The sequence below is a fragment of the Papio anubis genome, chromosome 11 (genome assembly GCF_008728515.1).
Source record: "Papio anubis isolate 15944 chromosome 11, Panubis1.0, whole genome shotgun sequence".
NCBI classification, from domain to species: domain Eukaryota; kingdom Metazoa; phylum Chordata; class Mammalia; order Primates; family Cercopithecidae; genus Papio; species Papio anubis.
Window position 1 is genome coordinate 53,382,606 of NC_044986.1, and position 17,871 is coordinate 53,400,476.

The window sequence follows — 17,871 nt, forward strand, 5'->3', positions numbered from 1 at the left end:
TCCATTATAGATGCAACAAATCAGGGTGGGTCCAAATTGCTTTTACTCAATCTGAGTGTCTTTGTTGAAGATTCATACTCTAATAGTCTGATCACTGCTTCATTAAAACAACAGTTAGAAATTGGCTTGAGATATCCGGACCACTAGCTTCACATTTAGGAATGTGTACTGAGAAAGAAAAAAGTATCCCCTGACATCTGGAAACTGACCTGACACTAAAGATTAGTCTAGATGTTGTTAGAAACTGGGCTGGCATTCACAACTAAATTGTAGTGTCCTCCCATGGAACATAAATAATCTCAAAACACCTACATCAGACAAAGTCACTCTGTCATCATGTGTCTATGATGATGTGAGAGAAAGAAACAAAAAAGACCATTTCATTATCTCATCCGAGCATAGACAAACAAGGTCATCATTAAATTAGAAAATATCAAACACTTCTCTCTCCCAGCTAAGATGATTACTGAGTCGTTACCAACTGCAGGTTTGTCCTTATTTCTTCCTGCCTTCTAGATAAAAATTATTAAGATTCCCAGTTATGAAATTTTCCTCACTTCTGGCCAGCATTCAATCCATAGAAAAGCTCCATTTACTTCAAGGCTACAAAGATTCACTTAATATTAGGGCTTTCCAACATCCTATGAGTTGCCCTGTGGGTTCCTATAGTGAGTCTCCCTCACTGTGTTGCATTAATAAACCTGACTGGTTAAATTACAGTTGTGTTATTTGACTAATAGAATAGATATTTGAAATTGACTTTAAAATATGTTAAAAAAACATGATGTGTGTGTGTGTGTGTATATACACATATATGTACATATATATACATATATCAAGAGATCCACCTGCCTTGGCCTCCCAGAGGGCTGGGATTACAGGCATGAGCCACTGGGCCCTGCCCAAATCTTTCTTTAATATGGGAAAATATTTTTTCCTTTATGGTGTCTGCTTCTGGTGACATACTTAGTTTTGGGTAATCATTTTTATTTTTATTAAATTAATTAATTTTTATTTTTATTTTATTTTTCTCATGTACATAGCTATATATAGCAAGAGGAGAAATTTTATAAATCTTTCTGTTTCACAAGAATATATGCACTTGGCACCCTGCATTGAAACTTTATGCCAGATAAAGATGCTAGGACATGACCACATCACCCCTTCATACCTCTACTTCAATATTCTCCCTAAAAGAGAGATAGCAATGAAATTCCTAATTTTAACTTTGCATTAATTTTCATTATTTCTCTGATGGCTATGGTATAAAAAATCTATGCCTTTCCTATCATCCAATCTTTCTTTTTTCCTTGCCCAACATTTCATTTACATGTAGAAAATACCACTGGAGGAAAACTGTTCAAGGCCATCCCTATACTCCTGCTCTTTAAATAATACACCACACAACATTGATTTTGTTTTCATTTTTATTAATCACTGAGCCCTCACAAGAACACTACTGGATGTGGTCTCTCAAAAAGACTCAGCCCTAGCTATCAAGTCAAGTGCTGTCAGTAGTATCCATTGAACCCATAGAAAAACATAGACATGCTGTCCTAGCCAGTCTCTGGAAATGTATGAGACTTCCTTTGCTGGTCTCTCTGCTTTCCTCGCTGTTTTGGGCTGTTTCAACCATGCTTGACCCTTCATGTTTTGCAAACAATAACAATAACTAGGCATCAATCTCTTTACTTACCAGATCTAGGACACATAGGTCAGATTCTCCCTATATGCTCTCGCTCTACGCATGGCAGCCCCTGAGCTTCACATTTCTGCATGTCATGTCTCTCCCACCATTTGCAGGCAATCTTAATTTATATACTGGTTCTCATGGAAATATCTGATTTGAATTGGGGAACAGGAAGACCTTTTCATCCTGCCCTGTGACTCTCAATACCTTAAATTTAATTAAACAAAGATTTAATGAGTCACTAACCTTCTTTTCTAAGGACTGGGAGAGCTGATGAAGATGAAAATTTTAATTATCATTTTAGTTTACTTTTTGGCAAGTTCTCTGATGTAGAACTAACACAATTTTCTGTAACGTGCCAACAAATATTACCTATTATCTGCATCTTTTCATCTCAGGAAGTTTTGATCTCTGAAACTCACTTGTCTTTGCCTTTCCTGTAATGTGGATAGTCAGACATTTAAATATATGGGTTTGAAACCACAGCCATTTGGCCTATTGTTTATATTTTTTAGTGATTCTATAACCTTATAGTGGTCTTAAAAAGAAAAAAAAAACTTTGTAGGAGCTTTTTGCATAAATCTCCAGGCCCATAGTCACACCTCATTTTGTAAGCCATCATTCAGTGTGTCTGCCTTTTACTTCTGGTTCTTTCCTCAGGAGGAAGACTCCTCTTTTCATAAATGCACAATACACCCAAAATGCATTATTCATGAGTTTGAATTGCCTGGGCTTCCAGCCATAATATACACATTTCAATCTTTGAAATATTAAGATTTTTCTAAGTTGATTTTATTCTTTAAATAGACACATAGGCTGGTTTTGAATGTGCATTATAAGATTTTCCCAAACTTGTGAAGGAGAAATATATTACTCAGGGAAGGATGCGTTAGTGACATTCTGTCCAGTGCATCAGCGAGACAATGGGGCTTAATAATATATTGCCAGGTGTAACATATCACTGAGCACTGGGGCAAGGAGAGAAGTCACTTTAATCAAGTATTAGTGCTATGTTTCATCACGGTGTCACCAGTTGGCTCTCAAGAACACAAACTCATGTAGGAGAGTTTGTAATATTGCTGCTTTCATTGTAGTATCTTTGAATTCAAGGTGAAGAAAAAAGATTGTTAAGGACTCTTCAAAAAGTAAGTGTGGTGATTTCAACGTTTATGCAAATACTGCCAATGTTGTCATGTAGCAAGTTAAAATGTTAAATGACTCTTTGAAATTTTAAGGTATTTGAAAATTCTACTCACAAAATTGTAACTAATTTTACATTCTTAAGAGTATACACGATTATAGATCATGGGATAATGACTATTTAAAAATTACTTTGAAGGACTTACCTATCTACAGCCATATATACACATATTCAGAACCTCAAAAAAAGAGAACTCTTCATGTGTCTTTATATCTTTTCAATATATGTTGATGTAGCTTTATCTAGTCATTTATTCCAAAATAACCATAAAATATAGTCTCATCGAAGCTATATACTTAGTATTCCTTTCCTTTAACTTTTTAAATTTTAATGTGATCCTAATTAAAATAATATATTTGGTTCTTTAATTTTCTTCCCAAGCAAATCCCTATTCTGTAAATTTTCAGAGTAAATTTTCAAGCTCAAAAAGAAAAGCTATCTTGAACATTTGCTTTGAGTAAATATTTGTTTTTTAAAATATATTGATTACAAATATCAGAAGAGAATGTTGCAAATCTGGGTTAGAGAGGTAAAAAAAAAAAAAAGTGGTTGGTAGGTCTCTATTCTAGTTTCTCTACTCACAGAGAAATGTTTAGCTATATACAGGGGCCAGGTCCAAACAATCACAAGCCCTCATTAACAGGTCCTTATGTATGACTTTTCCCTGTTGTCTCAGAGTTCTATATGAGACTGGAAAATGAGGATAGCAGACAATATTTGCCTACACATCCTGAAAAATATAATGTAATGTAAAGCTAATTAGGCTTTGGGGATAAATGTTTCAAAACTTTGAAGTAAAACGTCTTCAGTGTGCCATTACTATGTGCCTCGCAATGCCGCATTTTTGAGCATTTCTGTGTGCTCACTTTCTCTCTCTCATATTCTGTTTTTAAAATCTCATATGAACTTCCTACATGTGTCTCTATGCACCTAATCACACTCTATCGTGCAAATCATTGATCAGTGTATTTGCCTTTTGCCATGAAATTATCTCCTCAGTAAAAATGTCGAGAGAGATAGAGAGAGATACATTACATATCATTGCTCAGTGTATTTGCCTTTTCCCATGAAATTATTTCCTCAGGAAAAATGTTGAGGGAGAGAGATAGAGAGAGAGATATTTTATATATAGATATATATATAATATATAAGATATATATAATATACAAAATATATAAATTATATATATTATATATTATCTATATATAGAGAGAGCGACATTATATATATATATATAGAGAGAGAGAGAGCATACCCACACAGACACAAAGTAAAATATTTTAACCAACAACTAATCTGCAGCCTCTTTCTCATGTGCTATACTCCCCTTTATCTGCCTTACTCTGTCCTCTCTGATTCCTAAATTTCTATATGTTCTCTAATCATGGTGACTAACTACACTTCAGTTTTACTCAGTCCTTGTGCATTATTTTGTGAGTCACAGTCCCTCCTGCTGATGTTGTTGATGTTTCTGATTCACAGCCCTTGAATCACTTTCCCTCTGCCTTGGTGGAATTGAGAGTGACATTTAAAATATTGAGAAACAAATAAAGTAGCAGCTCATATAAAGTATTTACCCATTAGTTACACGGAAAATCTTGGGAAGAGTATAGAGCAGTGAACGTGCAAGGAAGTACTTGGTGGCTTAGAACCTCAGTCAATTTGCTAACCAGTTTAAATATATCATAACATCTTAGTGATTACTGCAGTTGTTTTGGTTTTAACTTATGGGCTGAAATATTAGACCACAGTGAAAATGACTTAGTGATTCCACCCCAATATGTTCTAAAGTTTAGACCCAACTCTTACTTCTGTTCCTTTGAAGACACTCCCAAGTCTTTGGACGCTTTCTTAAATAGCAATATGCAAGTCTTTTTAGAGTCAGAAAGGGTGAATCGATGCAGACCTTTTTTTTTTTTTAATTTCCCTTTCTTTTCTTTTTTAAAAATTAGTTTAAGTTGAATTATTTCCATTGCAATTTAAAGATACTAACAACATCCTACTTCCTCAGAAACCGTGTGCCATTAATGATATAGTTTCATTATTTTCAATGTCTTTGTCTCCAATGATTAAAATTTTACTTGGTTTCAAAAATAAAATGAAGTTGCCTAATTCTCAAATTCCTGTTTTCCTTTATTTCTTTGTAACTATTCCCTTCAGTGGCCAAGCTTCTTAGAATTGAAGTCTACACTCTTCCCCGTCACATTTTATTTATCTCCAAATCTCATATAATCTGAATTTTTCTTCACCTGTTTACTGCATAGGTTCTAGCTAAGATTATCACTGAAATTCAAGATGTCAAATATGATTTCTCTTTTTCCTTCAACAGACATGTCTTTTTTAATCTCAACATAGTGATATGTTCAATCATGTACCAAACTCTTCTACTTGTACTTCTTTCCTTCCTGGCCACTGTGACAGTGCCCCCTGCCTTAACTCCTACTTTTCTAGTCATTCTGAGAGGTGAAGCCCACTGGACTTCCTGGGTGGAACGGAGACTTGGAGAACTTTTCTGACTTACAAGAGGATTATAAAATGCATCAAGCAGCACTCTATAGCTAGGATTGTAAAACACACCAATCAGTGCTCTGTGGCTAGCTAGAGGTCTGTCAAATGTGCCAATCAGCACACTGTAAAATGGACCAATCAGTGCTCTGTAAAATGGGCCAATCAGCAGGACATGGGTGGGAAATAAGGGAATAAAAGCTGGCCACCCCAGCCAGCAGCGGCAACGTGCTGGGTCGTGGTCCGCACTGTGGAAGTTTTGTTCTTTCTCTCTTCACAGTAAATCTTGCTGCTGCTCGCTTTTTGGGTCTGTGCCACCTTTAAGAGCTGTAACACGGCCGGGCGCGGTGGCTCAAGCCTGTAATCCCAGCACTTTGGGAGGCCGAGACGGGCGGATCACGAGGTCAGGAGATGGAGACCATCCTGGCTAACACAGTGAAACTCCGTCTCTACTAAAAATACAAAAACTTAGCCGGGCGAGGTGGGAGGCGCCTGTAGTCCCAGCTACTCGGGAGGCTGAGGCAGGAGAATGGCGTAAACCCGGGAGGCGGAGCTTGCAGTGAGCTGAGATCCGACCACCGCACTCCAGCCTGGGTGACAGAGCGAGACTCCGTCTAAAAAAAAAAAAAAAAAAAGAGCTGTAACACTCACTGCGAAGGTCAGTGGCTTCATTCTTGAAGCCAAACAGACCAAGAATCCAGTGGAAGGAACCAACTCCAGACACAATTCCTTCTAACTGTCTTTTTATGAGGATTTCCCTCTCTGCCATGTATGTGTTTCTTTTCCATGGTTTATTTGCTGTTCTTCCTCTCCTCTATTTTCTTTACTATTTTTGGACTTTCTTACCCAGAAGGCAAGAATGTGAGGACCAACATACCTACATGTCGATAAATATTAAATACTTATCTCCAATCATTTCTGCTATAAGGCCTTCCCCTTCTTGTCAATCCTGTTATTTCTATCCCTTATATCTTTTCTCTCATCTACAATTCTATTGCAGGTACACTTCAATTCTACTGCTGTTCCATCAATTATCTTCTTTGAAACTGGCAAGTTATTTGTGAATTCTATCTTAGTTTATTTATTTAACAAACATGTTGTACCTGCCAAGACTGTCCCATTCTAGGCCTCTGTACAGAGATAAATAAGTGACTAAAGATTGTTTCCTAAAGATTGCTTTAAGTCTTTGCTGCTCAATTTTACCAAGTAAAAATTATTTTACTAATATCTACAAGTCTATTCCATATTCGTGAGCACTTTAAAAATTATAATCACTTTTTTCTTATTACATAGAATAATATTAAATGCATTGTTTATTATATAACATAAGCCATGTAATTTATAGTATCTAATAAATGTGTAATATGTAGTATATTATGCCAAGACCAGCTTGGTCAGGGAGACCCTAACCCAGTGGCGCTAGAGGAATTAGAGACACGCACACAGAAATATAGAGGTGTGAAGTGGGAAATCAGGGGTCTCACAGCCTTCAGAGCTGAAAGCCCTGAACAGAGATTTACCCACATATTTATTAACAGCAATCCAGTCATTAGCATTGTTTGTATAGATATTAAATTAACTAAAAGTATCCCTTATGGGAAACGAAGGGATGGGCTGAATTAAAGGAATAGGAAGGGCTAGTTAACTGCAGCAGGAGCATGTTCTTAAGGCACAGATCGCTCATGCTATTGTTTGTGGCTTAAGAATGTCTTTAAGCGGTTTTCCACCCTGGGAAGACCAGGTGTTCCTTGCCCTCATTCCCGTAAACCCACAACTTTCCAGTTTGGGTGTTAGGGCCATTATGAACATGTTACAGTGCTGCCGAGATTTTGTTTATGGCCAGTTTTGGGGCTAGTTTATGGCCAGATTTTGGGGGACTTTCTCCCAACAGTATTATATATAATAAGTATATGAAAAATATAGCAGGGAAAAATAGAAATTATAGATGAATAAAGAATAGTACAAAATTAAAATATCTATAGTCTTATAACCTTAAAATAATTATTTCCTGAGCACCTTTATTTGTAGATATGTGTGTATAATTTAATGTGTATTCCATGTATATAGAATATATATATATCACACTCTACTTATTATTTCATAGTGTATACTTCTTGGTGAAAAGATATCAAGAGAATCTATGCCAATAAATATTCATTTAAAACAATAGATTTTGTGTAGTAAGTAATAATTATTTTTTATTACTTAAAAAATATGAAGCACCATTTAAATGTTTTCATGTTTAAATGAAGATACATAGCAATGATTGTATTGAAATGAAGAGATGTTGGTTCAATGGAATTCAATACTTAGGATTTAAGATATGAGAATTTAATCTCATTCAACATGGAAGACTTTTATTCATAAAGGTCAACAATGAGGAACTGACTCCAAAAATGTCATAACAAGGCTTTGTGCTTTTATCTCCACCTTCCTCACTCTGGCTTCTGCACTATCTCCCTGTGGCAGCCTCTTTTCTGTTTTGGACTCAGCAGCCAGTGAGTGTGAAAGACATATCTTTGATCCACTGAAAAGCTCAGTTCTCCCTAGAGATTAGGTTGTCAGTCAAAGTATAGAAAATATACCACTTGTCAGAAAAGTTTCACTCTAGTAGCACACACAAAAAAGATTTAAAATATGAACACTCAGTACATCTTCTCACTGAACCTATCTCTATTTTGTAGTCACTTCTTGCCTCAATCTTTGCAACAAATCTTCTTGACAAGCAGAAACTATGTATATGAGCATCCATTTGCTTTATTCTTCTGCCATAAGTAACCCAGTCAATTGGATTAAAGAGTTTCAATCGGCTTAAAGAGTTAGTGGCTAAGTGTTACCTATTACCTTAGCTAGTATGAGAACAAAATAGAAGAGTTAGCTAGCAATCACATATGATTAAATTACAGGCTAGTACAATGCTGAACATCTGCATACAATTAAAATTTGCTGCTAAAACTTTAAATTTCTTTTAAGTCACGTGCTGTTTTGGCATTACAAAACTTTAAACATCTGATTCTGTTTTCTACATTAGTAAATTTATTTCCAACTTTGTGAAGCTTTGTATAGATCTGGAGGCACCAGACTATCCTTCCACACTAAAATATTCAAAGAAGATGAAATTTGCTGGATATACTAACAGCTTTAATATTAACCTCAATTCTTCAATTTATATTCTTTGTATGCTAACATACTAATAATTATCTTCTCTTATTTTAGTTCTTAAGTTATTTATTCAAAAATATTTATTTGGTGCCTGCTTTGCTTCATACTAGACATTATTTTAGAAACTTTTAATAAAAATTGAAATGAACAAAATAGAGACTTTCTTTGCCCTTGTTGAGTTTATATTCCACTAGACAGAGCACAGTAAGTTGTAAACCAATAAATTAAAAAATTATTTCATGTTATCATCATGCTATGATGGAAATCAAGAAAATAATTGTTTCAGTTAGAATCCCACTAGTAAACTGAAAGCACACTCAATTGGATAAGCAGACTCACACTGGAATCACCAGACACTTGTATTTGTTTGCTTGCTTATTTGTTTTGTTTTCAGAAAGAATTTTTTTTTTACAAAGGTTTGAGCCTAATAGAACCATGAGAGACAGTTCAATTACTTGCCACTATAAACATCTGAGCTATTACCATCTCTAGACCTAACGAAATGAACTGTATGAAGTTGCCCAGGGCTCAAAGACTCAGGGATCTTGTTTTAGGGACACAACCAGCCGATGAACACATTACAGGGAGGTAGGCAGAGTAACAGGTTTGTTTCCTGGCTTTGTTTTCATACCTCGAACCTCCTCCCAGAGGAGGAGCTCCTTACAGGTGGAAGCAAACCAGAATCAAAGGTTTATATCATCCTCCCCTGGCAGAGGACAAGCTAGAGAAAAGGGAGAACAGATCTGAAGGGGAAAATGAAAGAAATTCAGTACAGTGCTATAACACAGTAATTCAGTGAGCCAGGGTAGGGCAGCCAGGGAGCCACTTAATAAACGATTGTAAGGCAAGGGATTTCAGAGTAGGTAAGGTTGGTGTTGACACGAAAAGAATGAGAAATGTTATGTCAATTAAGAATCAACAAAGGGAACATCATTTGCCAAGAAGTTCAAATAGGAAAGAATTAGTGTTCAAAAACCAGAAAAGAAACCATGATGAATGTAATAAGCAACCACAGAATGCAGAGGATGAAGGTAGAAGGGGCTGTTGATAGAGACTATGGAAACAAGAGTAGAAGTCAGAAAAGAGCTAGAGAGGTATTGCAGTGCCTAGGGTAGGGATAAGAAGTGGTCAGATGCAGGTTCCTTTAGTAGTAAATACTTATGAGAGATTATAATGACCAGAAAAAGAATGGATAGTTGCCCAAAGGATGGTGAGGTAGGGAGAGATAAGAGTTATAGTTTGAAATTAAACCAATAGGTTTGCTGATGGATGGGAATCAGGAGATGAAGAAAATAATTTTCACTCCAACAGTGGGGTATATGACTGGTAATTTACTGAGATGGAGAAGACTAGAGAGAAACAGCTTAGCAAGAGAGCTAGGGACCAAGAATTTTGCTTTGGTAGAGATAAGTGTAAAATGCCTAAGAAGTATCAAGGTGGTGATGTCAAGTGAGCTGTTTACTCCCCACATCTCTAGTTTAAAGATAAGGGCTAAATATAAATTTGTCCTTGGAGTAATAATATTTGAAGTTATGGCCCTAAACAAGTTAACTCAAGTGAAGAGTGCAGAATGAGAAAAGAAAGATCTCAGGACCCAGCTTGGAGGTTGCCAGAAAAGGTAAATGAAAAGATAGAAATATCACTAGACTATACTTGAATATTAGCGTAGTAACCTAAAGTAGTCTCATGTCTAGTTTATAAATAGAACTCTCTGAGCTCTTCAACTCTCAACTTCCAGTAGTAATATGGGAATATTTACAAATATATATTTGAAAGTTCCAGCACATCAAGTCAGCTGAACATTTTATACAACAGAAGTGATGATACTATTTGTCCTATTCTGAGCTTCCCTTATACAGAAGAAAATGGTAATATTTCTCTTTTCTTAGTGGAATTATCTGCTTTCTATTTGATTTTGTTTCATCTTTAGCATTTTCCCCAAAGAGTCTTCCCCCTTTCAATCATATTTTAAATAGGAACAATTTCAAATATATCATGTGAAATTATGGTTGTTATAAATACATACAAAAACTATAGATTAATTTAAATTTTAGTTTTAGAGTAATATTTTTAAATTCCTGAGGAAAAAACCTCCTATAAATGAAGCTATCCATGTGATAAGTACCAAACAGCTAGTAAAATAAAAACGTATGAAATAAACAAATGTGTGTTCTATTTTCTCACTACTAGAAATAACCAGAGCCTGTTAAATTAAACAAATTGTGTAGTTATAGACTCAACTATAGAAACTGTTTAATTTATTTTAATTTAATTATTTTTTTATTTTTATTTTTTTTTTGGAGATGAAGTCTCGCTCTGTGGCCCAGGCCAGAGTGCCGTGGCACGATCTCAGCTCACTGCAACCTCTGCCTCCTAGGTTCAAGCGATTCTTCTGTCTCAGCCTCCTGAATAGCTGGGCACACCACCATGCTTGGCTAATTTTTGTATTTTTACTAGAGATGGAGTTTCACTATGCCAGCCAGGCTGGTCTCTAACTTCTGACCTCAAGTGACCCACCCACCTCGGGGTCCCAAAGTGCAGGGATTACAGGCATGAGCCACCGAGCTTGTGTTAAAGTGTAAATGTAAAATAACCTTACTGCTTAATTTGTTTTCTCTTTTTTCATAGTTAATATTTATTGAGCATTTTCAAATTTCGATTACTTAGGCATATAAATTTACTCTATATGTGCTGTCAAATAAAATGTATGAAAGGACATTGCTTTGGACTGAGCTCCTGCACTAGGCCCCAACAGATCTGGCCCCTGGAAAGAAATCAGTCATGCTAGGCACCATGTAATCAAACTGAACTTTAAAAAAGGATAGTTTTCCAAAAAACAGGAGATTCACCAAAACCATTCAGAAGAAGCCCAATTTGAAATAGCATAAAAAAAAAGTTGCATGTTCTCACTCATACGTGGGAGCTAAAAAAAAATGATCTCATGGAAGTAGAGATCAATTTGGTTAGAATTGATGTCTCGTTGGTGTCTCTCATGTGATCTCATGCGATCAACATTTGTAGCTCTACACCAATGAATAGGATGATGGTTACCAGATGGTGGGAATGGTAGTGGGGAGGAGGGAATAAATATTGGTTTATTAATGGGTACAAAAGATAGTTAGATAGAAGCAATAAGTTCTAGTGTTTGATGGCATAATAGGGAGACCATAATTAACAATAATTTATTGTATATTTTATAATAGAAAAAAATTAAAATGTTATTAATAGAAATAAATAATATCTTAAGTAATATATATTCCAGTTACCCATATTTGATATTACATATTGCATGTTTATATCAAAATAGCATGTATACTCCATCAATATGTACAACTATAATGTACACATAAAAATTTAAAATTAAAAAGAATATCTTTTTTCTTTTAATTCTGTAAGGAAAGTGACTTTGAAACAACCAATTTATTTTAGTTCTCTGTTTTCTACCTCTTCAGCCGTTTTCTGCCTTTATAGGCTCCTCAGAGTGCATTTTAATTTCATAGATGAAATACTGGCTGATTGGTGAATCTCTAAGAAAAGCCAACTAGATCTTTAAATCTGTCAAAATTTTGTTTTTGACTGTATACATATATATATATGAATTGATAATTATGCATAAATCTATTCATTCAATGCATTATTGTATAAATCTGCTGTTATCCTTAAGCTACATATGTTTGAAGTGTGATTTTGAGAGAGGTCAAAAGATACAAGTATAGTTTATTATTTGATAATCAGTAGTAGATCTTTGAGTTTAACCAAGGCAGGCTTATTGTAGAAAAATACTCCCTTAACTAATATACCATGTATTGGTTTATTCAAAGTAAATTTTTGACAAACTTGTAAATGTAGGTCTTCATTCCCCATGTAATAAATTATATAGATCTATATGCCATTTCATATGAAAATAATGTTACTAAGTCAACATTGCCACATGACATGTTTTGATCTGTTTTTTAAAACAGTGATGATAAAATTGTGCTGAACTGTCCACATCCTTCTACCATGTCTCTTTTCCATGTGTAGTTTTACAGTGAGATATTATGTGCTTTCATCATATCTAGAGTTTCTCAATCTTGTTTATGAATAACTGGCAAAAGGGAATAGGCATAGACTATATTTAATGAGATATCTTAGATATAGTGAGACATTTCTTGAGTGTTTTAGAAGGAAAGAATGATGAGGCTTTTGAACCTTATATTACATTTAACATCTGCACTTGTGTATCTTTTGCAAGAATAGACTTTCAAAATATTTTCTTCAGCATTATCTAATATATTATAAATTGTTTCATCTTTCAGTGAACTTAATGACACGTGCAATTTAAATTTCAGTATTGTCATAAACTTAAGCAAAAACATATAAGCTTTGTAGCTGCAAATTTGTTCATGATTATTAAATCCAACTTCAAGACACCTGAGAAAAAAACCTGATGGTTCAATGTAAGGTATATATATAGGTTTCAGGGAGTTACTATGAAAAAGTAAGCTGTTAATTTAGGATGGAAGCTGAGTTGGCAAATTTGTTTAAGTTAGGCCCATTATCTATAAAGAGACCCACCTTCGAACTAGGTGACATAAGTCATAATCAGAAGTCCCAGGTTGCAGTAGACGTCAAGTTTGGCTCTGCACGTGTCTCTGGCTCATGATTTTTTTATAACTTTGGATTACTTTGACAGTTTTCTTCTCTGTTTTGTTCTGAGACTAGTTGACATAACTGTCCACTTTTGACATCAACAAACCATGATTACTGAAGGGAGAACAGGCCACTAAATAATTTATTCAAGTTCCTCCTTTACTAAATTCAGGACAACAGAGATTGCCGTGTCATTGTATGGTGATTGTAAATGAATGTGATTTCTAAAGATCATTCCACAAGTTAGAAACATATTTAAAATCTGTATGGAAAACAAATAAACCCACCATCTAATATTGTTTCATGTCTCTTCCTTTGACCTCCAGCATATTACCTGCTTAAAAGAGGCTGCCACCACCAAGAAGACTTGGAAGAGTCTATACTCTTGTTAATTCTAGATTTAATTCAGGTTTATATATCTGTCTTTATCAATTCTGGTACATGATCAATTCTCAATTTTTTTATAATGAATCAGTTTAGGGTAGAACATATTAATATCATCCTTAATTTGCCAGAAGGTATGTACCTTGCCTGTAAAATCTGAAATTATTTCCATTTCTTTCCCCATGTCTTGGACCACTTCTTTCCTCTTATTGAATTGATACTATTGTTCCAGGTCTTATCTTCTGCACGGATAAAAGATATTGCCACTCTGAACTACAACCTATATTCTCTAGGAAAACATCTTTCCCTTCTTCCTTCCCTATCCAATAAAGGAAGAATTTACTTTCCATTCTTAACAAGACAATTATCTTTCTTCTTGGAAATCTAGGAAACAATTGTTCCTGCTTTAAAATGGAAGTTAAAACATTTAATCTGAATTTTGTGAGGCCTTATTTAAAAAAAAAAAAAAAAAGTGTAATGATTTTTTTTCCCATGGTGTAGTTTAAAATAGTTATATAAACATGAAAATCAGTGTCAGAAAATAAAGAAAGCTGAGAAATGATACATAGCAGGTTGAGTAAAATAGAATTTTGTTTAGTATGTAGTTGAGTAAAAGCTCTAGAAAGAATGTTATCTGAAAATATTTTTAGAGTTAATCACTTACAATACTACATTTCAAATAATACCCATTCACATATTATTTTAAAACACTATTTGAGATATAGTGTTGATACGGCACTGTGATGACATGGCATTGCAAAATTTCAGAAAATCACCCCTGATTATTACCAACCTTCTTTTAAGATCCGTGCTGTGGGACAGGGTGAAATGAGAACATCTCACAGTTACATGCAGGTCAATCCAACATGTTATGTATAAGATCTTATGCAGATAGAGATTTAATCTTAATTAAGACATAACCTCTGCCCTAAAGAAGATGGGGTCTAGTGGTGGAGACTAAAATATGCACAATTATCTGTAATAGAAAACAGTGTGTGAATATGCAAGGGAGACAGCAATTGCCAGAGGGTCAGCAAGTCAAAAAAGAATCATGAAAGTAACACCCGAGATGGGGATCAATACCTGATTAGCATTTCAATAGGTAGAAATGGTGAAGGAAATTCCAAAATTAGAGAAATAATAAGTAAAACTAAATGGGTGAATAAGTGCGATGTATTACAGGAAATAAGAAATAATCTGGTAAAAATGAACTGTAGCCTACGTGGCATTCAATTTAACTTGGGTCCAGACCTAAAAAGCCCTGCCTAGGCAGGTCACACCATTTACTGAAACAACTGCTACTTTACAAGTAACTCATTCTCACTCCATCCCTAGAGGTGAAAAAATGTTTGATATGTATACTGAGAGTATATACAGTATATATTGTACAAACACATTTTCTTTATGTAAATGTTTATGTAACTATACATTGTTTTGCACCTTGAAATTCGATTCACCTAACAATGCTTTCATTGCTCACTTTTCTGGTATTAAGCTTAAGAAATAAAGGGTTTTATCTTGCCTTCCCCCTTACTTCAGGGTTCGTGTTACTGGTGTCAGATGCCTAATTTTTTTTTCCCAGTATTATAGCTATTTGTGATAAAAGGCAAGTCAAAGTCCCCCAGGAATTCTCTTTCCAGCTTTTCCTAAATAAAATTGACTATTTCTGGAACATAATCTGAATATCAGTAGTTTGAAGCCTAGCATATCACTAACTAAAAAACTTTGAGATTAAAAAATCAATTGCATGTTAAAAGGCCAGGAACAGTCCATATTGTGGATGGAAACTCCTACTGTGATGGAAACTCCTATTGTTCCTTACTTCATTTCTCTCTTTCTGATTTTTCTTCACATCAACCCTTCCCCTATCAAGGTCATAAATTTAGAACCTCTCTTTTAGATGTGACTAGCATGCAAAGAGTCCTCTAATTTTGCCAACAACTCTTAAATGCAATTTCCTTATCCTTTTTCAAAATATTTTACATCTGAAACTCTCATTTCCTGAGTTCTTCTCATAGAAGAGATTGGAGTTCTCCAGCACAGGCAGAAGTTTTACTACAAATGGGAGAAAAATCCAACACCAAATTGACTAAAATCCCATTTATGGGAGAATCCTGTTTGAGAAGCCTGCTGGGGCAGCGTAGAGACAGTCATGCTTTATGGAAAAAAACAGGAAAAATATTTATTACAGACCATTCAAGTTTTACTATTATTTGTGATTTTACGACAGGAAAAGAAAGATAAGTACTAGTGACAATATAGGTAATATACTCTGAGGGATGGGTGAGCTGAGAATACAGTGAGAAAATGAAAACAGAACAGATAATTTGGAGCATTTCATTAATATGTACTGATTATGCTGTACCAGGCTGGTACCTAGAAAAATTATCTTTGTGAGACAGTCTATTCAGCGTAACATTCTCCTTTAATGGTTTCTATCTTAAATTCTAATTGCCATTGTGACAAACTGGGACATTAGTACATTTGTATTAGCATTTTAAATTAGCATAATAATTTTACATATTTATAGGGTATAATGTGATATTACAATTCACGTATACAATGTAATGATCAAATCAGAGTAATTGGGATATCCATCACCTCAGGTATTTATTATGTCTTTGTGTTAGGAACATTCCAAATATTTTCTAACTATTGAAAAGTGTACAATAAATTATTAACTATAGTTATCCTACAATGCTATAGAACGCTATAACTTACTCTTCCTGTCTAGCTATAATTTTTTATCCTTTAGTCAACCACTCTCTAATTGCTTTCCTACCCTCCCCCGCCTCTAATAACCACTATTTTACTTTCTACTTCCTTGAGATCAACTTTTTTAGCTTCCACACAGGAGTAAGAATATGCAGTATTTTTCTTTCTGTGCCTGATTTATTTCACGTAACTTAATGTCTTCCAGGTTCATCCATGTTGCTGCAAATGACAGGATTTTATTCTTTTTTATGGCTACATGGTAGTCTATACCACACAGGCATGTATACGCCTTTTTTTTTTTTTATTATTCATGTGTTGATAGACCTTTAGGTTGATGTGTACCTGGGCTATTGTAAATAGTGCTATAAGAAACATGATGGTGCAGATATCTCTTTGATATACTGATTTTCTTTCTTTTGGATAAATACCCAGTAATGGGGTTGCTGGATCATACAGTAGTTTTATTTGTAGTTTTTTGGGGAACTTCTATACTGTTTGTCATAATATCCATACTAATTCACATTCACACTTAAGTAAGACAAACTTGGTGAGTGGATTTTTTTTTCTAGGAAAATGATACATAGGTAAAATAATGACAATTATCTGAAAATTGAACTTTGAAATTTCTCAAACCCCATTTTGGCCCCTGCAGTGACCTTTTACCTGTTGCGTCACTGTGATTGAAGGCTTTTGGTTTTAAGAGTGCCAAATATCTTGGATGAAGGGGATTGGACTAAGTCAAGTTAAAATGCTACGTAAGTGTTTATTGTTATTCTTAAGGTCCTTCAGAGATTTACATTGATTAAATTCTTCTCAGATATGAAAAGCTTTGGCTAATTTCCAGGGTTCCAAAAGTTGAATTTGATACATTGGCTGGTATTCTTAATGCTTTAAGAGAGAAGAGGATTTTTGGAAGACCTTATTCTGTCATTCCTAATGATGTCACTTTTCACTTTGACCTTCAAGGTATGAAGCAAGACAAATGTATTTGGTTTGGAATTATGCTAGTTTATGTATTCATTAATTTGCATATTTATCTTTTATTTTAAAATATTTAATCTTCTTATTTATTCTTATTTTTCTAACATATAATTGGCTAATTAAATGTAGATGAGTATGAATGTATTTGTTTGTTTTTCTCAGTGCATAGATGAGTTTCTAGGGGTAAACTAGGAACTTGTAGAACAACTTTAGGCCCTACTAGTGTTACATAGCACAGAGTAGTTTAGAAGAATACACTTTTTATAACCTGGAATTTCACTGCATGTATAAATGGAAGTAAAACTGTACATTTTACCCAAATGTAATTACAAAATACCTTTCTCATGTTTACATCCAGGAATAAATGTGGCAAAAAATTATTCATTTTTCAATTAAGATGGTCATTCAGGCATATAATTGAATATATTTCTGTATGACATACAATTTATTTTTTATCATTTTAAAAAGGTCGATTGACCAGTTGTATATTAGCCATACCTAGAAAGAGTTAGCTGCAGAGAAATATGAGATATTTAGCAAAGTGTTATATATTATACAGTTAAGCCAAAACATCCACCTCATAAAATATCTTATGCAGTTG